We start from the raw sequence: 21,923 nt of genomic DNA, 5'->3' as shown, positions 1-21,923 counted from the left end.
ATTCGAGGAATACCAGAAAAATTTCGAAGAATATGGTGTCCCATACAAAGTTTGCAAGGATATCGAAGTTTGTGAGGCTTATCCCACCATTTCTCATCAGAAGTCGCATTCAAAGCAATGGTTTCTTGGTTGCACCCCTGGTGAATTTTCTTCTTCTTCTTCTTCTTCCATTTCTTCTTCTTCTTATTGATGCAAGAAAAACTTCCTAAAGGAAATTTCCTTGATTTTCATAATAACCTTACGTGAACCTATGGGTTATGGCCACCTATACCATAGGTTATGGCCCACCTATACAAATTGAAAGCGTTTTCATTGGTGGGTTTTAAACAAAAACCCAAACAATCACCAAATAGCGATATAACACATGATCCACCAACGAACATCGATCTCACTCCGAACGATACAACTGGACCCCAAATAGATTTAAACCCGTGTCCATAAACTTCTCGGTTCCGCTCAGGCCCAAGTCCTATTGGCTTCAATCTTCGCCGTTGATATTCTACCCAATCCGACAGTTGATGGTACACCCAATCAACAAAACAATCTGTTGATCCTCCACCGTTTGATCAAGGCACACTTGATCCAACAGTCAGCAGCGATATCGCGTGGGAATCTTGCATGATGTTTACCCACCCTTATGGAGCCAATAAGGATTATAGATCCTTAATCTATAAATGTTCGGGTCCATTCTGAGATTAACGTCTAATCACTTTGTGACCTGATACCCGTTGGATATACGAGGTCATCAAATCTATGGCCTGCGGATCTTCAACTAGCACACAGATTACCAAATAGCTTAACCACCGCAGTTGACTATGACGTAAGCATTTGAAAATGAGATCGACGACTAGGATTTATTATAGGACCTCAGCCACGATCAAGACATCTATACACTCCTATCCCCCACGGTTTATTCCTCCACCATTCTTCTTATGCTATTCATATTCGTCGATCTAAACAATCCGATGACTCCCTCTGCACTTGTTCGCTTATGATAGAATTCACATTTCCACGCAGATTAACTCTGCCACACTCTGTTTAAACACTCACACACATATATCGTATTAACGTTGGATCGCCATCGATCCTTATAGTGATCGATGGTCGATCAACAATCCTGCAACATGGAATTTCACTTATTCAACACAGACATCTAACTATTGGTAACCAGACACACGAAATCCACATAAAAAATATATTTATATTATACATAATCAATTATAGTCTAAGGCATTTCAACCTTAGTCACAATTTCTCTATCGATTGCATTGTATTCTCACCCTCTGTCGATCTCACAATACAGACTCTCTTTATATAGGAAATTACATAAGCGTGGATCATCTCAGATCCACGATTTCCTCTCACAAATTGCCTAAATCTCTCTATTCGCATACATGGCAGATAATTACATTAAATTAAATCTTCTCGAGACTTATTCCATCAAATTAGCTCGTTTTTTACATAAAAATTGCTCGCGGTTTACATGATTGTCCACATCTCCTCCTCCATAGCTCTGACTTTAACTTTTGATTAAGGGTGGTTGGATGCTCCAGCATCACTTATCCACCTGGTTACTAGTGTCAATACTTTCACCAGGCAAAGAGCAAGAAGGGGAGGAAGAAACAACCAATGAAGAAGGTAAAGGATCAACTTTAGGATCTACTGGAGGTTGATTTTGTCCAATTGTAGGAGTATTCAGTTGCAGGTCCAAGGAGGTTTAGAACAACCACATTGGGAAGCTGATGGTAAGTCCTGGAAGGGACAATGTAGCCATATAAGAAGCACTAATGTTTCTGAAAGGAGGAAAAGGACTAGGATTCCCATCAAAAGGAATTCCTTGATCGATGGTCTCCAGAGTTGTTGCTATATGTCTCAACCTAAGATCAAATAAGGAGTGATGTGGAGGATGTTATCCACTGTCAGTTAATTTTATTTTAATCAAAAGAACATAACAAAACAAAAGAGGGGTAATCTAGGGAAAAGGATTACCAAGTAACTGTGAATTGCAATATACTGCCTAAGTAAACCAAGGACTTGACATACATGCAGGGAATCTCCCTAAATGATGTTTTCGGTGTATCATAGTATACGAGGCGGCTAACTCGGTTACCTATGGATGGATAGAAACCTAATGTAGTCCTCCCAAATATACCCGAAAGTACGTGGAGGCCAATCCGTGTCAGCATTGTATAATGCGAAATCGCACAGTGAGAGCATTCCCTTATACTTTTTGTACTATAACATCGCCCGATATACTCGAAAGTACGTGAATGAGCTACGATATACTTACGTACGTGGAAGGAGGTATCACACTTGGAATGTATCACAAACCATTAGCGACATCTGCTATTTTTAATGACACTAGAACATGTCACTAGCCTATACCTCTAAATGTTATGCGTTAAGTTACAATGATCCATTAGGTCAATTGAGATAAATTTTTGTTGATCTTGTTTAAAAGTTTTCCTTTCAGGTTCACCACGTGATGTTTTTGAAACTCCTAGAATGCAAATAAGATGAGAAACATTCTTTTCATTTGATTCAAACAATGAAAACCATAACTAAAAGGGATAGAGCAATCCAAATCTTTAAACAAAGAGCATAGAGAACATCTAATGAAACTTTCCCTATACCATTCTTACAAGCACACACAAACTTCTAAATTCATTATGCATGTTTTTCTTTTCATTCCTTTAATGTTTAGATGAACATAAAGAAACTAAATGCACAAACAATCAATCAACGCTTTTCACAAGAAACGAAGACTTTACGACATTTTCTTTCTCAAAGAAATGAAGATTTTACGACAATTCTTTTCAGAAAAGTAAAGACTAATCAATGTAAGATAACTTTCACAATGAATTGATAATGATAAAGAAATCTCTTAAGAAACACTAAGCAATCAAGGTCAAAGTAGGGCTAGGAAATGAAATGCAAATTGATTTCAAAGCCATAGAAAACATTGATCTTTCGGCAAACAAGATCAGAAGCAACTTTGGAAAAATCAAGCAAAAGATGGGGTTTTTTGGCTTGACAGGGATCAGCACAGCCCTGAGAGTGAAACAGTGCATTGCAGAGCACTATCTCTAAGCTAAGGCTGCTCTGCAACACACCGTGTCAAGAACAACTCTACGTTGATGCCAGAGAGCACAATCAGCAGACATTTAACCACACTTTTTTGACCAAAAAAGCTTCAAAATGGCTGAAAAGAGATCAATGAAGTCAAGTAAAGTCTACTAGGATGTGATATGATAAGGATAAACTACCAGGAATGATGGTTGTTCCCTAGTATGGTCGCCAATTTGTTATATGGAATTTATACCTACAGATAAGTACATCTTCCCTAAGTGGGTAGTTACACTTGGAACAACAGAAGTAAAGACATTTAACCTTTTTCTACAATAGACACATAATATAAAGGAACCTACTTATTATCCTTCACTTCCTTTGATCTCCTTTGAATTTCTCCTGTCATTCCTGCTCAAACTGAATTCGCTCAATCAGTACCTTCCAACATAAACGGAATACGACAACAATCAAAGCATATGATCTATCTACTGTAAACAAATGGAATTGACAACATTTGAACACACATTCATCATAGGTATAGAGAAAAGTATTGAAAAAGGAACAAGGAACTTTATTGATTGATAGAAGGAGAAGTTACACCCAATGTGGTTCGATCCCATGTCACTCATCTAGCTTAGTCCAAACCCTCATCACACCAATAGCACATCATTCCAGCAGCATAACATTACTTGACAATGATTTCAACTCAAACCAACAATATTTCTCTATAATATCCAAGTTATAGCCTCCTCATCACTATGATGAGTGGTAAATTTATAGGGAAATGCAAGTGTTTTTATCATAAATAAGGCATTGAATGGTTTTCCATAATTGGATAGTTAGTTTCCATGGAGAAAGGGATGAGAGGATAGAGGGTTGAATGATTTCCTATCAAAAATCGAGCTCATAGGATGAGATAAGAGTTGGGCATCCTTCTAGAATGCTCTAGAATCAAGCAATATTCCCAAAATCCTATGTCAATTTCGCCCATCCTCGCCCAACACAGGCTAAAGTGGGCCTAAGTGCTCTACAACGTAGGTTTGAATGGGCCTACCTGCTATGCAGAGTAGGCTCCCCTGACCAAGGCTGCGTTGGTGTCCCAAAGAGGCATTCAGCAAGGTTTCAAACTAGGAAACTTTTATGGATGAAAACATTCAACATGATGACTTGTCTAGGGCATGTAGCTATTGAATTAGGGTTCGATGAGCCGTATTTGTACTAATCTGATCATCGGGAGTGATGTGCCCAAATAGACCTATAACACACTATCAACAAAATGGTGCTAGAAGGAGGTCCAAATGACAAGCTGAGCCCATTTCATCTAGTTTGAATCTCTTATCTAAAATGGTTCATTCACAAATCATACTCCTAGGATGTTTATCCAATTTTACCCTTCATAAATTTTCATCCCTCGATGATATTCTATATAAATTGTCCCAGTTAAAGTTTGATGGTGAGGATGGAACATCCATAACCAAGCACATTTTTAGTTTTCTTAAATTTTTCGAATCTTACGAAATTGATGATGAATATTTGGTTTGTGTGATTTTCTTCCTCACCCTTGAAGGTCATGCTAATCAGTGGTGCCATACCTTGCCACCCACTTCCATTCAATCCCTTCGTCACTTCCTCAGGGAGCTTCATCAAGCCTTCGATGGGTATAATTACATAAATGTTTGTAAAATAATCAATCTCTTAAGAATGGAGCCTAATGAATAAGTTGGGAATTTTTCTGATTGATTCCTTCACCTTTTCTACGAAATTCTAGAAGTAGATTTGAATTGGGAATTCTTGAAACATGAGTTTGAGCACTTTGTTCTTATCGCTTCATGTATTGAACCTGACCCCCTTGATTTTTCTACTTCCCCAACTCTTGTCAATCATGAGACACCTCTAATTTTAGAGGAGGAATTTACTCCCCCTTTTTTCTCTTTGTCCTCCTTTTTAAGTTCTGATAGAGGTACCTCTCTACGATGGTAACAAAGTTGACAATTATGCAAATCAAATTCCCAATTCATGTTCTCATTATTCTCCTACCTTTCATGACTCATATTCAATGGAGTAAATTCCAGGATGGCTTATGAGGCCTATGGCGAAAACTATCTCCTCCACTCTGCAAGATGATGTCACTGTTCATAACTTGAGTCTCAAATCTGATATGGATTTCTGGTATCCTCTATCATCTACAATCCATGACTCTTTATACCATGACCCACTTTGTCAATCCATTCCACCAGCTAGTCTTCCACACTCTCTTGATTTTCACGTTGTTGGTTCAAATTACAATCATGTACAAGGAAGTCACTCTACACATGTAGAGGAGAAGGAAGGTGAAGAAACTTTCAATCTTTCCTATGTTTTACGTCATGATGATGTGCTTCTATTATTAGATGATTGTCAATCTGCCAATCTTGGTAGTGAATCAAATGTAATCAATTATTTCAATCAACCCCCATCCTTGGGAATAAATCATTCTAATGATGATGATTATATTGTTGTATGTCATGATGAATGCCCAAGCCCATCACGTGATATTTCGATTTCTCATGAAGATTTTAATCTAGATCTAGAATCTAGTTCGGCTAAAGAAGATGTTCATATCAAAACTTCCCCTTCACCTCACTATCCCTCATGTCCTACCATTCACAATACTTGCGACGGAGATACTCCATGCTCTTTAGTTTCTTCATCTAGTGAGTTATACCCTTGATTGACACAAGGCGGTGAGGTTGTCCACGACGAATTTGAAAACAGTCAAATCATAGAGAACTCTTCCCATCCCTCATCATCTCTTCTCTTGCATGAGGACAAATCTTCAAATCATCTTTCTCATGAGATCTCACCGATTCATTTATCTTTGAATTTGTGATCAGAAGAGTCTTCTGATTTGAGAAATATAGTTGTTGAAGTTGAAAAATATGGTAAAATATGTGACATAGATGGCTTTTATCCAATGAGTAGTGGTCTTACTGAAACCAACAATAGAAACTATCCTCAAACCATGCATGATCTGGTTCAAGCTTCAAAATGTGATTCTAAAATCCTAGAAAGTTCTAGGACCTGCTAGGGAGTCGAGGCACTTCAACTTTCATTGATGGTTATGTCAGGATCTCGCAACTCTAGTAAGCCCCCTGAACTAAGTCAGATCTGATTTCTCTCACACAATCCATCTCTTTTCATGGTTTCACTCGATGTAAATTTCCTTGTGAAAATTTTTGGCATTTCGGGTGTGACCTTTCAAATTTTCAACATTTTACTTCTCACCCAATTCAAGAATCTATTACAGCTCATCTATCTTCGTGCAAATATCTCGCATCAAAATTGGGTTGGGAATGTACATCTCTCACAGAGTCATGGAATTGCAAAGTTGATCAGGTCAAGGACTGTCTTTTCCAAAAAGAACCAGGCTTATCTAATTTATCCCTTAGTGGTCATCTCTTGGGTCTTCTTGCGAATTTGATGTTGCAAATCTGTCCTCTCATCACACTAGAAATCTTCTTTAGTGATAATGAATGCATAAGATGTCACACAACAAGTTCTTCTCCATTCACCATGTCCCAACTGGTCTCATGCATTCGTGGTGCTAGCATCCTTTTTAAACTCTTTTGATGACTACAATTCTTGTACAATTTGTCACTAGTTGCAGGAAGGTGGTCTGTCATATTTGGCTTGCAAGGAACTTGGTTCGATTATTCAAAGCATTCACAAGATTGTTCAAATTGATTTTTCTTCATTTATTGCAAACTGGGAATCTAATGCTTCAATTATCTCATTTGATCATTTCTCTATCTTTGGTGACTGTCATTCAACTTATCATTTTCCCATCATCACATCCAATGACAATTGTTTCACACCCCTTGGTCTTCATTGTTCAACGTCTCTCTATTCAGATTTTTGTCAAGCAGACGAGGCACTTCAGCCTTCGCCGATGGTTATGGATGGTCCTCACTATATTTACATGACTGTCGAGTATGATAATATCTATTTTTCCCTACAAAATTCCCATCATGATCCCACTTCTCTCATAAAAAATTTACCTTTTCCAAGATTTCAGGGTTTTCAAGAGGGCCATCATGAATTTTACGATCCAGTAGTTGAATAGCTGGAACAATCTTAACTTACAAGATCTGTAGAAAACAAAAAGTTTCAATCTTTCCTTGCGCTTGCTAAGAAGCTCAGTGTAGAAGAAGACACATCCGCAAGAATCTTCCGAGGTTTTTTGAAAAATAGTAATAGTTGAAAAGGCAAGCATGTGAATTGGATGAAAGTAGTGGTTGTGACACACCTTTCTATTCACAGGCAAGACCTTCCTCTCCTTGTGCAAGTTTTTCAAGTTTTTATATATTTTGTTGCACATCACTTTTTATCTATTCTAATTGTTTATATCTTTGTGGATGCAGGCCAAGAACAATTATGTTAGCTTCACTGGAAATTTCATTACACGTAACCATGACCTTCTAGATGTTAGGTTAGGAGTAGGATCAGCTGCATCGTTAGCTTTCCATTTCTTACACTCATGTGACACTCGTTTCCTATAGTATATCGTCATTTTTTATTATTATTTTGGTCATTTTAGCCATTTTGTTCTCTTGTATCCTGGTTTTGTTTGCTTGTTGTGTCTTTCTTTCTTTTTGTCATGTTTCCCTTTTTTGTTGATTTTTCCTTGTGTTTTCATTATGCAAATGAGTGTTGTGTCTGGACTTGTTTTTATTCTTAGTATGTGTGTGGCCGAACTATAAAGAGTCTTGTGACACTTCAGCATTTGGCTAGCCATCGATCCATCTTCTTTGTGTTGGATACATCTTTTGGAAGATGAAGTTCCAACGAAAAATATGATCCGTCCGTAAGGAGATTTTTGGTCCAACCATGAACCCATGTCTAGTCCGGAAACCTCATTTCTATACTCGGTTTTTCTATTTTTGTGTTCTCGAGCTTATCCAACTAGTATAAATGGAGAAGGGGAAAAATCTAAACGAGAAAACCTAAATCATAGGTCTCTCTATGCTTCTATGAAGAAACAACCTCTTATGCTCCAATAAGTTGGGATCCCTCTTCCACCCCAAAATAAATAAGTGCCAATGCACAACTCTCTTTAAAAAAAAAGTCGAAAGAAGAGAAAAGCTTCTTACGCAAAGAGGTGAAGCAACAACTCCACCAAGGTACTATCCAGGCTCGCTGGCAGTGGAGCAATGTTTGTGTTGCTGCATGACTCTGTCGCGGTACTATCAAAGGCTAGTGGCATTGGAGCAAAACCAGAGATGAAAACTTATACCCCTGAAAGTCTTAAGCTCGCGAGCTACACCACCCTTCCCAACTCGAAACATTGTGATTATGTTGAATATTATGTTGTGTTTAACTGAGAAGGTATAGAGGGGACCATGGCTATTCATGGGGTAACTGAGAAGGCCAAGGTGATTTGCACGATGAATAAATACTCCTTGAAGAACCAAGGCCCTTAACGGAAGGAGTTAATAAAAAAAGAGAAGTTGGATTCTACAAGTGTGTCACCAAGTGTTGTAGCGACTATAACACTCTCCAAAATTTTGGCCTGGACTCAGATGTTAGAGCCTACTGTGGATCCTATGATCAGTCGTTCCTTAGTCACTTATTGGTAAGATGATGGTTTCAAGCTCCCTTCTTCGATCTCAAGAGTCGTTCATGCTTTATCTTTATATAGCAAGTTTCATCTTCGGGCATGGGAGTTACTGCTTGTCATGAAAAGGAATTTTTGGTTTGCTTCAAGGGGAAATATTTGTGAAAATGAGTTCTTCTCATCACATAGACATGTTTTGCACTCATTTCCAATTTTTCACTCATTATTACACAAGTGTCGTCATTATCCTTGCAAAGTCTATTGACGGAGCCGAACTTGTCCTAAGCTGCCATAAAGGTTGTTGCATTAAGCGAAGTATGTTTTCATATGTTCTGGATTATCTACATTGTATCACTAAGTGTCTAAGTGTGTGGTCATAGTGAATTTCTATCACTGTTCACGTCATTTCCATTGATCCCACACAGCCAAATTCTAGAGGATTCCTAGCAACCTACCCTCATCCAACCTTCCTAAACTGCACACTTCACATCTAAAATCCTAAAGCTTTTTCCTTGCCTGCTGGAACTACGCAATGCACCGAAAGCCAAACATCCCTTGGCATCCAAAACTGCACAGAGGCTACCTCTAGTGACCTTCCCTCAATCGAAGCTCACTTCCCTCAAGAACTACGCAGATTTTTCCTCCATGCCTCTCTGCTGCCAAGTTCCCCTTGCCTCTGAAAACTGCACAGATTTGTCCTCCAGGGCCTCATCCCGCAACAACCACTGCCTACTTGAACTACACAATTATGTTCCTCAATGGGCACTGCACAAATTTTTCCCTCAATGGGCACTGCGCAAATTTTTCCCTCAATGGGCACTGTGAAATGTTATCCCTCAATCAAGCCCAGTCACTAAGCCTTATCCTCCCTTACCTTATACCAGTTCCGACTCAGTCAGTTGATTATCATACAAAATCTTAGACTAGGGGTTTATCAGACTGATGCTTTCTTGTCATGAGTGGATTATAGATACATGAAATCTACCAAGGTATGGAAAGATGATTAAGAAGGATATGAAGGAGGAGGACATGCTAGATGAAACTCAAGGGGTTGAGGAGAAAATATAGTTATCATATAAGAAGACAAATGAAATATCGAGACCACATGAAGACTCCATCTGATTCATAACCCTTTGGAGGGTAGGCATGAAAAAAAAAGCACATATTTCATCAAGTTGAAATACAGCTCTTAGTGTAGCATCAAGGACTACTTATCATTTTCATATCATTATGTCTTCAATGACATGTATGGTTGCAAACACTCAAAGTCATTCCATGTGTTTCATCTAAGTGTTTTCCTCCCTTTTTCTTGTTGGATCAACTGTCTTATTTTGGCATCTTTGACCTTTATGTCATGTTTGCAAGTCTTGTCTGGTGGTTTTGAAGGTTGACCTTTGTGTATATGAGTTTTCCTAACCATTTAAACATTCATCGCACTCATGCACAAAGTCTTGAACACTATCGCACAAGTTTCGTCACAATCATCTTGAAGTCTATATTAAGTGTTTCACTTGTCACTTCTTGTCATGAGACAGCCAGACAAGGGGTAATTCTTTGGATTTTGTTCCGATGGTCTATGTTTTTGTGTCATCGAAGTATGCTAAGTGTGTGATCACATTTCAATTTCATCACGAGTCCATCTCCTTCCTGCACTTAGCCATTTTCAGAAAATATTCTCGACCAGGCAACTTAGCTTCACTGGGCCTTGTCTGAGCTGTGAACTATGCAGTGTCAACCCTCATTGATTTGACCTTGTTGCTTGGACCTGCACAATGCGTATTCACTATCCTCTAGGGTTGTTTCTCTGTGCAATTCCTATGTTCAACAACCTTCCTTGACCCCCAAAATTGCATTGTTGTGCCTCCCATCCTTCCTTGAACTATGCACTTCGCACTTTCAGTCCTCAAGCTTTTCCCTTTCTTATTGGAACCCCACAATGTACAGAGAACCCTACCTCCCTTAACTTACATAACTGTGAATATCTGTCCTCCAATGCCCTCTCCTCAGCCGTAACTCACTGCTCTCAAGAACTACGCAAATTTTTCCTCAAGGCCTCTTTGTTGACCAGTCCTCCTTGCCTCTAGAAACCGTACAAATTTGTCTCCCTAGGTCGTCATCCTGCATCAGCCACTGCTTGCTTAAACTATACAATCTTGACTCCCATTGGCAACTGTGCAATTTTTCTCCTCAGTGAGGACTGTGCTCAAAAGTTCCTCAGTCATGCCTGAGCTATGCTCTACGTAGTCTTAGTGACCAAGCTCTCTCCCTGCCAACTGGAATCATGCATAGTAATTGAACCCTGCCTCCTAGCCTGTGACTTGTCCCAAGCTTAGTTCATGGATAATAATGCACCATCTTATATTAGGGACTTTTAAGATTGATTTCGTCCCATCATGAGTGAATTTCAGGAATAGGTACACTATCAAGTCATGTCGAGACAATGAAGAAGGAGAATAAGGAGGGAAACATGCCTAAAGAATCACTTGTAGCTGAATGAACGAGTGAACCTATCAAGAGAAAGCCAAGGGACACAAGTTTTCAACCATTGAAGATCATTGAAGACCCGACATCATCAAGCTATGTGGAGGAGAAGAGGAAGCATATCTAAGAACACATTTGTCACTCAATGGCAATAGCAACTTGACATTGTCACATCATCAAGTTAGTCCATGTTAACGGTGTCATGTCAAGTCATGTCATGAGTTGTCATATGCCACATCACTATTGTGGGCCATGTATATTGTAAATCAAATGTATTGTAAAGTGAGATTCCAATGGACACACAAGAATATGAAGAGTCATGTAAGTTCAAAAGTCATAGAAAGTTGAATAGTCATGAGGGTAGTCAAAGAGTCTCAAGGGGGAAGCATAACCCTTGGTTATATATACCCTCTCATTGTATAAGAAAAGGATTTTTCACCTTGGCTCCTCCCATAAGGCATTAGAGAGATAAACTAGTTCTTTGAGGAGCAAGGAGTGGCTCCAATGTCCAACATGTTCTCCATGCATGACTTATGAATGTTTGTAAGACTATTTTGTGGACATTTGTATTTCATGTTTGCTTTCACTTGTACTAAGATAGTTGAACTATTTCAGTTATTTTAGTGTTCATCTTGTTGAGAATGTGTTGTAATGGTTCTTATTGTTGTCCCATCATTGTGGACTATTCCACAATATATTAGACATACGTTTCCTTTCTTATCGGTTATAACGACAACCACATCCACTGTGGACTATTCCATTGGATTGTATTCGGATCTTCCTTTGTTCATTGGTTGTAACAACTATCACATCCAATGTAGACTATTATGGTGGTTGTTAGACAGGTTCTTATGGTTCATGTGTGTCTCTTCCTAGGTGGTACTATTACCTATCACTTAGAGGCTCATCTTCTCCTCCCCTTTTGTATTAAAAGAACCTAGACATAGTTGTGCTCCACACTCACCAGGCACACTCACCTTGCTTTTCGAAGATACCAATGCATCACTCTCCTGTGATAACAATTAGAGCCGAGGAAAATATTTGAGGATTTGGAAACCGGGCATTTATACTGGATGGGACTCCTATACAAAACAGTGTGAGGTCCAATTGTGACTTCATATCAGGTAGATCCCCTTAGTTAACGGATTTTCAGCACCGTCAATAAAGTCCAGTGATTCAAGGTCTAACTTGACATATTTTTCATGTTTAGAGAGTTTGAAAAAGAGGCCAAAAAGAAAACTCCAAAGGTTCCCTTTTCGTAGATAGTATCTTGAGTCTGAAAAGGAAGAAAACAATACTCTGAAGAACCTCTTAGCTGTGTTCAACTAAGGTATTCCTTTTTCGTAGTTAGTCTATCTCAGTCCGGAAAAGGGTTAAACTTATACCGAGAGACATATTTTCATTTACTTTAACGAGTTCAAAAAGACAAGTACTCAACAATATTTTCATGTTTAGGGAGTCTAAAAAGCGTTGAAAGAGGACTCTAGGGGGTTCCTTTTTCGTAGGTATACAGAGCCCAAAAAAGTGATAAAAGTATGCTCTCGTGTCAAAATGGTATGTTTCAATCCAAACATCGTAAAATCTGTTAAAACAATTGTCAGCCTGCTCAAAACACCACCAAAAGATTAAAAATACATGTTTCATGATAAAATCGAGTTATATTTAGGTCAAAACACTAATAAATTAATAAATTAGTGATGAAAATGACCATAAAATAAGAAAAAGGTCACTCATTTTTACCATTTCACATTTACCTTGATGCAGCAAAGCTGCATCTTTGCACAATTTGCATGTGGACCTGTGGGTTATGGGCCCATGTATACATCGGAAGCATTTCAATCAGCGGACTTCACAACAAAATAATACCGCAACCGCAATATATCTTTACCGACCGAAACCCTTATCGCAATTCCCTTGAACCTTCATAAATTCCACCGTTGATCTATTTGCCCATCCAACGGTTATCATGTAATCGCACTCTAACTAGAACGACAGATAAAATTCTGGAAGCACGCGAGAAAAGTTGTTTTGGGTGTGCTACGTGGCACCTCCATGTTTTATCGCGTGCTCTCAAGAATTTCCACTTACCATTTTATTTCCACGTGATATACCACTTAATGTCTTTGGAAAACTACTCCCCTGTTCCATTGTGTTGTTCAATCAACTCCAGTTGCGATTAAAACTCTCCTCCATTGATCTATTCTCAAATCCAATGGGTCTCTTGTTCGCTTATCGGTGGAATTCGCATTACAACACAAATTTATCTCTGCCATACTTTGTCTAAAACGAAGTTCATAGGAAATTCATCCCTTACATTCGCACACGCAATTTATGAACTCACAGTAAATAATGTATATGTAAACAATATACAAACACACAAAATCCAGATTTCACCTGGATGTATAATAGCACGCATATTTCAATTATAAATAGAACTCGATTACAGGCTAAAGCCTCACAACCCGAGTCACAGATTGCCCTGTGGCTACATTGCATACTCTATCTATCCCTTTCACACAACACAAACTCTCTTATCTAGGAAATTACAAAGGGAGGAATCATTTAAGATCCATGAGTTTCTCCCACAATCACTTAATCAAACCCCTAAATCTCTCTATTCGCATGCATGGCAAATAATTACATTTAATCAAGCCTTCTACAGACTTATCAATTCCATCAATTTAGCTCTATTTAAATAGAACTTTCCCTGGTTTACAATGATTTTCCACGTTTCAGCTTTCACAGCTTTGAATTTAAATTTTGATTAAGGGTGTTCCAATGCCCCTGCATCAAACTCCCGAGGTACAAAAATTTTATGACCTCCTAGTCATATGCCTTCTTGGTCTCTCATAACAACATCGTGAGCTGCAACAAAACCTCTGTAGTAGCAAGTCCTCCCTGTTACATGATACTTCACTAAGCTTCTCTCCCCTGAGCTCAGTCTTTTGGCATCTCTCTGGTTCTCTCCTATGGAACCATATGAGCACTCCATGCTCTAGGCTACTGCAAATCTTCTCACCTTCCTCTGCTGCTACCTTCACAAAAATATAGAGACCACACACTTACCAAATCACAACATATTTGTACCTCCGTCTATTGCATGCTACTGGCTCTGCAGGAAATCTTTCCTTGCTCTGATACTACTTTGACGCAACAAAGCTGCATCTTTACATAATTCATGTGTGGACCTGTGGGTTATGGGCCCACGTATACATCGGAAGCATTTCAATCAACGAAATTCACAAAAAAATAATACCGCAACTGCAATATATCTTTACCGACCGAAACCCTTATCGCAATTCCCTTGAACATTTATAAATTCCACCGTTGATATATTTTCCCATCCAATGGTTATCATGTAATCATGCTCTAACTAGCACAGTGGATAAAATTTTAGAATCACATAGGAAAAATTGTTTTGGGTGTGCTACGTGGTGCCTCCTTGTTTTATCGCGCACTCTCAAGAATTTCCTCTTACCATTTTATTTCCACACGATATACCACTTACTGTCTTTGGAAAACTGCTCCCCAGTTGCACTGTGTTGTTCAATTGATTCTAGTTGTGATTGAAACTCTCCTCCATTGATATGTTCTCAAATCCAACAGGTCTCTCGTTCGCTTATCGGTGGAATTCGCATTACAACACAAATTTATCTCTGCCATACTTTGTCTAAGGTGAAGTTCATAGGAACTTCGTCCCTTACACTCGCACACGCAATTTATCAACTTACAGTAAAGAATGTATATGTAAATAATACACAGACACACAAAATCTAGATTTCGCCTGGATGTATAATAACATGCATATTTCAATTATAAACAGAACTCGATTATAGGCTAAGGCCTCACGGCCCGAGTCACAAATTGCCTTGCGGCTACATTGCATACTCTATCTATCCCTTTCACACAACACAAACTCTCTTATATAGGAAATTACAAAGGGAGGAATCGTTTAAGATCCATGAGTTTCTCCCACAATCGCTCAATCAAACCCCTAAATCTCTCTATTTGCATGCATGGCAGATAATTACATTTAATCAAGCCTTCTAGAGACTTATCAATTTCATGAATTTAGCTCTATTTAAATAGAATTTTCCCCGGTTTACAATGATTGTCGACGTTTCCCCTTTCACATCTTTGAATTTAAATTTTGATTAAGGGTGTTCCAATGCTCTTGCATTACACCTCTTGGAGAGTGAGTTTTGAGTGTTTTTCCCCAAATATTTTGCAACTGATTGCGACCAATTCAGTGGATCATTTCAAGCATCATCACTTCCAGGTAGGAGCTAGAACCTTTCTCTCACTTTTCATGGTTCAATTTTGTGATTTCATGCACATTTTTCAAGGTTTTGAGGTCCCTAGGGCTCTAATTCCTTGCCCTAGGTCCAACGCACCCCTAGAAGGTCAAAAGGTATATTGACTAGGAGGAAAATGCATTGGGGCCAATGCTGCAATGCATTGTCTACCCTTAGGAGGGTTCATTAGGCACAATCCACAACTTGATTTTTCTTTTTTGCCTCAAATTTTCACTGGTGTTTTTACATGAAATTCATCCTAATTATTCTCCTTGTGATGTTGCAGGTGTCTAAGAGAAAATATGGCATTAATATGGAGGGAAGGAGAACATGAAGAACAAGATTTGGCTGCAGTTAATGATCCTACCATAATCTAGGCTTTAAGAGATTGTGGACTCCTAAAATTCTTTTGGCTTCCTGGTATGAGGCAACAGATAGAGTTATTGAGATATCTTGTTTGTGCATGGGATTTTCAATCACAAGCATTCAAACTTGGTGCACATACATTGGAAATACAGCTAGAGGATATATATTTCTTGACTGGTTTGTCAAGGTGAGGTACCCTAGTCTCTTTGTCTCATTCAAGAAGTGGTGGAGAAATAGTCGAAGATTATGTCAGTGCACATTGTCGACCATGCTCCCAACCAACTAAGGATGGAAAAATTGACATCAAATATGTAGTTTGTTTGCCTCTAAGAATGATCTTGTTCATTATTGTTAGATTGGCCGACAATGCATCTCTTCATGTGGCGAATAAGTCACATATGCAGTATGATCTAGAATCTCTGTAGCTGACGGTATTCAATTGGAGTGAAGGGGAACTGGTAAACATGAAAGAGCAACTAACTAAAGCAAAATATGGATGGTTAAAAAAATTTGGCTATGGTTCGATTCTAATCTCTTTTTCTCTAGAGTGGATTCCACTGCTCAGGCCACAACATATCACGCTTGAGCCCGCAGATTTGAGAGTCCCATGGATGAGGAGATGGGTGGATCTCATGTCTAGGCATGTAAGTCCTTCGTCGATGAGCTTCACACTTGTATTCTTCAACTGGCTGTGCATGCATTTGACTATGATAGAAGACTATCCATACACAGGGATGGATTTCCGTAGATACTAGGAGCTCATGCTTCCTGATGGAAAGCGATGGGGTACCATAGGTAAGACATTCTTACTATTTTTTGTATCTTTAAGTTTTACAATTTTTTGAAATTGTTGATGTATCTGAGACTAAAATATTGGTTTGTACACATGTAGATATTGGACTTGTTCGACTAGTGGTCTCTTCTTATCTTCATCATGAAAGAGACCCACAACATGCACTAATGACAATACAGGCTGATGTAGTAGGATGAGAGGTACTACACGATCTCAATGTGGTCGAGACCCTAGTAGAGGTTGAGCATCATATGAAGGGGTTGACCCATGGCATACTTGAGACTAAGGTCGACAATCTCCCTATGAGACTACAGTGGCATACTATTGGGATGTCTGGCCATATTAGTCAGACACTGTGCAATATTGCTTACGTAGTGGCATGCTATAATGAGCACTATGATTAGTCCACCAAGAGGATTATAGCCATATTTTGACTGCATGTATATTTTAGGCCATGTTGCCACATGTGTCTTAAGCACAAATTTTGTAAAACCAAAAGTTTGATATATATATATATATATCTTCAACATTTCTTATGGTTCTATTATTTATTTAATGTGATGTGATGTGTATGTGTATTGAATTAATTAACAAGTGCATCTACCAATGTATTTAGATTTCTATAAATATGTTGACACTGGATGAAATCAAAATATCTTTCCAAAAGGTGAACCCTCATGAATATGCGAAACATAGTTGGGCTTCTAACTGAATAGACATTATTCAATTGTAGTAATACAAGTTGTGAGTCAAGTATGATGACTATATGGCGGATACCAAGTGAAATATAATTAGACAATAGTTCGATCACTGTGCTATACTCAACGATGTTATTTGTAGAGCGACCCATACAAATTCCTTGTAAACTCACTAACTGCCCATTTGAAGCAATGGCCCAAGCTGCAGAAGAGAGGTTATGAGTACTATGACTAGCACCATCAATGTAACCAACATATGGTTCAAGGGATGTCGACATCTGCAAACCAAATGTAAACAAGATTAACAGAAACCTAGGAAACTCTGAAGGGAACACACTACAAAGACACTCAATCACACCTATATATAGTATGTACACAGTGCACTACGCAAAAACTAAATCATAGTATTTATTTAGGTACAATCCATTCCTACGTTGCACCAAGGGAACTCCATCAAAATCAACTAGCTCATAGACCCCTTTAGCAAGAACATGTTTGACAATATATAGACCCAACCACAATGGCTTGAACTTCCCTGATCCTAATTTATTAGACTCTTGATCGAATAATAGAAAGAGGTATCCCTCTAAGAAGACATGAGGCTTGAAATTATTTTCATGTTTCACCTTGATACATTTCTTATGGGTTTTGTTAGCCATAGCAACATCTCGTTGAGTTTCATCTAAGCATATCAAATGTAGAGACATTCCTCTTCCGCAGAAGTGATAGGGAGTATTTCGACAACAAGTTTGATGGATAGAATTTCACATTCAATTCGAAGGATTGCTTCCAGACCATAGACCAATTGGAATGGTTTAAATCCAGTAGAAGTCCTAGTAGAAGTTCGGTAAGCCCATAAGTCTACATAAAGAATGAGATGCCAATCTGATTTATGGACCTCTATCATACATTGAAACATCGTTTTGACAACTTTACTAATTGCCTCAGCTTGCCCGTTTTCTTGAGGGTAGTAGGGAGTGGAAATTTCGTGGGAAAGTCCTAGCTTGGCAGTCAATTCAAACATCATGTGATTACGAAAATGTTTTCCATTGTCTGTAACTACAGCTTGTGGAATACCAAGCCGCACAATGACATGGTTGAAGAAAAATAAGGTAGTTGTTTTACCGGTATTGTTATATGTAGGCATCACCTCAACCCATTTGGTAAAATAATTAATCGCTACGATGATATAGCCATGCCCCTTGGACGAGTGAGGATTACATGTAATGAAATCAATTCTCCATTTCGCAAAAGGACCAAAAATAATAACAAGATGCAGAGGAGTGGGCAAAGCACGGAGCTTCCGATCAAAAATTTGGCATGGATGACAAAGGAACCACTGACAAAATTGCAAGGATCCTAAGGAATCATAAGGTTCCTTCAACCTTTAGACCTCTGAATACCATCTAGAGCTCCCTAAGATCTGTGAAGGACCCAGTGGGCCCTAAAAACATGAAAGGTGATTATGTTATCCCTTGCTCTTTTAGGACCCCCTACGTATGTGAGACAGGTCACTCAATTGCTCAAAGGATTCATGAGCATGCCACTAACATCAGGCATGGTAGAACCTGCTCCTCTGCTTTGGCTAAACATGTAGATAAAACCAAGCATGATACTTGCATTGAGGAGGCCCAGGTCATTTCCAGGGTTAGGCATTTCCATCATCGAAAATTTAGGGAGGCATTCTAATTCGAAACAAGGTCCACCGATATGAATAGAGACGATGGTTGGAATATTAGCAGAAGTTGGGTCCCTGTCATCTCCTACTAATTGTTTTTAGGTTGTTTAAGTTTCTTCTTGTCTTTTAAGGGCTTATGTTTCTTCTTAGTTGTTTAGAAATTTTTGTATCATCTTGTTCTTTGACCAGTTATATTTTTATATTTTTGGTCTGTCTTATATCTAATTGTATGGAATTTATTATTTAGTCTCTCTTTTATTATCTTTGTTGAATTTTATCTATTTTTTGTTTTCTTTTCGATTTTTTCATTTTTTCTTACCTCGAATTTTGACTCGTTTTCCCTTTTTCGACTAAGCTCCTTAGTTAATGTTTGACTTGGTTATTTTTCTATTTTATTTTAATTATTTTAATTATTTTAATTGGTCCTGGTATGTAGCGGTATTATTTAAATAAATAATTATCTCTTAGTTAGCCATTTAGTTTGGTTAATAATTAAAAATCATTTTTTGACTCCTTTGAAGGCTGACTTTGTTTGTTGAATTATGTTTATTCCTTAAAAATATTTTTAACATAGTTCTTGATTTAATGAGTATAAATTATTCCTATTAATTAATAATATTAACTAAATAGTATTTAATTAAATAATATTTTCTTAGTTATCCATTTATATTGGTTGATAATTATAAATCTTTTTTGACTTCTTTTGTTATTTGACTTTGTTTATTTAATTCTTTTTATTCTTTATATACATATTTAACATATTCTAGATTTAATTAATATTATATTTTTATTAGTAAACTAGTCGTTTATTATATCCATTATAGTATCTCTACGTTGATCCCTATTTAATCTATTGCCATGATCTTCATCTTCATCTTGCCTTGATGATGAACCAAACTGGATGGTTCGAAACACATTGGCCAAAATTTCTATCATGTGATTTCTACCTAATAATTTTGTTCGTTAACGAGGATACAATCACGAAATATGGTGGGCCAAAAGTAACCAACACATAAGATCTTTTGTGTGGTGGCATATCCAGACAAATGACCATCATATTCCCATGGATGAAATTCATTTAAGACTTTCTTAGCTTCCTCATGGGTGAGGCACCTTCAAAAAATTGTATCGATACCACGACAATAGAGAGTGTCATCGATTATAATATAATATTTGCCTTGATATCAGATATATCGCTAGTCAAAGCGAGATGTATCAGACCAGAAAGTATTGGTTTGGAGATATATGAGAATGTCTCCATACCGTGGGTTAGATGATGATATCATAAACAATGACTCATCTAGAATTGAATCGTTGGCCATCTTTTTAGTTTTAGAATTGGGAAGGTCGCAAATTAACTAAGAAAAAACTAGGGATTTCTTTGACTTGGATTTAATGATTTCCAAATCGAACTCTTGTAGGATGATAATCCACTTAAAGTATTCCCCCCAGTAAATATCGTGAGAGGATGTACATCATGGGGTTGCAATATGAAACAACCAAAGTTTTGCGGAGCAGGATGTAATGGAAAAATATTTGGACAACTTGAACAACTTCCAAAGATAACTTCTCAACATGGGTGTACTTGAATTTGATATTGTTGAGATTATGAATCAAATAATAAATAGGATGTTCAGTTCCTACATCATCCTCCTGAACCAATACCATGGAAATGGTAGTACTTGCAACGATGAGGTACAAGAAATAATCACATTGGTAATCAGGGGGGTATAACAAAGATGCCTGAACCAATACATCTTTCAAGGCATTGAACACCTTTTGAGCAAGCGAGTAAATCCTTAGGGTTAGTTTGGCATAATTGGGAATGAACCTCTAAAGAATGTTAGACTTCCCTTATAGTCATTGAATCTAGAGGAGGGAAGAAGGAGCAGGCAGATCAATGAACACCTGAACTTTCAAGGGATCAATATGAATTCCTTGTTTTGATACAACAAAACTGTGAATACAACGGAAGCTAACAAAAAATACACATTTTTGTAGATTGAGTCGAATGTTATAATATCTACATCATAAAAATATGGCCCTAAGATGCATCGAGTGATCAATCCAATGTCATGAATGAGCATGAAAATCATCCAAACAAGGTTGCATAATATGTTTTATGTTGTGGAAGGCATAATTCATGGCCCTATGGAATGTAGCCCCAACATTATTTAATCTAAAAAAATTGTACACAAATGTGCCCCAGTGATGAATGAATGTAGTCTTATGCTGGTCCGCTAAGAGAATTTTTATTTTATTATATCCAAAGCAACTATCCGTAAATGAAAATATCTTGTAACCGACACAATCATCAACGATATAGTTGATGAACGGGGTGGGATAGTTGTCCTTTGGATAAGCACGATTAAGGTACGAGATATATGAAACCAGCTTGTAGAAGTTTATAAACTTCAATTTTGATAACAACGACCTTCTTGGGATGAACATAGAGAAGGTGTTGCCGCTCTATTTTTGCATCAGGAAACATTTTAATTTTGTGCACAATGATGTTTTTATCGATAATGGGAATTTCTTCGTAAGTCCAGGAAAAAAACATCTATGAATTCCTGGAATAGGGATTTATAAGTTTTGACCTCATCAGGAGAGAAATACACATCGTTATGTAGATTTTTGACATTGTTGGGTTTAATTGAAATGTTGAGAGGGATGTTCTCTTCAATGTTTGACAAGTTCTTCTCATAATAGACATTGTAAATGGATGTAGAATTTGTATATAAATAAATAATATTGGGTCGATAAGGTTCATTAAGATTGTCCTCAAAGGAATTTGACAAGGAAGAATGATGATGATGATCATCCCATGGTGCATAATTCAGCATCATGATCTCCATGATGCTCTCATCAGTGGAAAATGTACGAGATAAAGGATTATATGATGTACCATAATCTAAAGAACGATTAATCTAATTGATTGAAGAGGAAGGAT

Source organism: Pinus tabuliformis, chromosome 9 (assembly GCF_031772625.1).
Source record: "Pinus tabuliformis cultivar Carrire ecotype Pingquan chromosome 9, CPIR1, whole genome shotgun sequence".
NCBI lineage: Eukaryota > Viridiplantae > Streptophyta > Pinopsida > Pinales > Pinaceae > Pinus > Pinus tabuliformis.
The sequence above is the reverse complement of the archived record's forward strand: the minus strand, read 5'-3'. Positions refer to the sequence as shown.